The 473-nt window shown below is 34.5% G+C and overlaps 1 protein-coding gene across 1 annotated transcript in view; it reads left to right on the top strand.

Moving 5' to 3' along the window:
• LOC119591432 overlaps positions 1-445 on the top strand; it is a gene marked incomplete in the record, with an annotated part of 5,131 nt that extends 4,686 nt beyond the window's left edge. The window contains 1 exon segment of the mRNA XM_037940173.1: positions 18-445.
• Positions 446-473: the final 28 nt, after the last annotated feature.

Here is a 473-nt window from a genome sequence, read left to right on the forward strand (position 1 = left end):
GAGTTTAAAATCATCACGCTACTTGTGAATTTATGTATCGTAAAGCAGTGATTATTACAACGGCTGGGAAAACCGTTACAAAGTAATTAAAGGTACCTATGGCAAGACATTTCCCAGAAAAGAATATCAAAACTACGAAAACCACTAATAAATAAGAACCGACCGTACTGTCCTTCGTTACTATTATTGGACAAGTACCGCTAGGATTATTTTAGTCTAGAAGTATTAAGAACACTTTCGAAATCCGCCGTAAATGACGTGGTTTTCCCAGCTGACATTCTAGCCGAGACATTCACATTTTCTCATTGATTTTTACATAAAGTGTTAAGGGAATTCCTGGTCTGTGGAATATATCACGTTTTTTTTCTTTTTTTTTGAGATAAAGGAATTCGTGTCAAATTGTTCTGCAGATTCATGTAGAAATGTACAATTTACCAGAGGCCTGTAAAATATACACTTATATGTAATGTTTC

This window comes from Penaeus monodon, chromosome 28, assembly GCF_015228065.2.
Source record: "Penaeus monodon isolate SGIC_2016 chromosome 28, NSTDA_Pmon_1, whole genome shotgun sequence".
NCBI lineage: Eukaryota > Metazoa > Arthropoda > Malacostraca > Decapoda > Penaeidae > Penaeus > Penaeus monodon.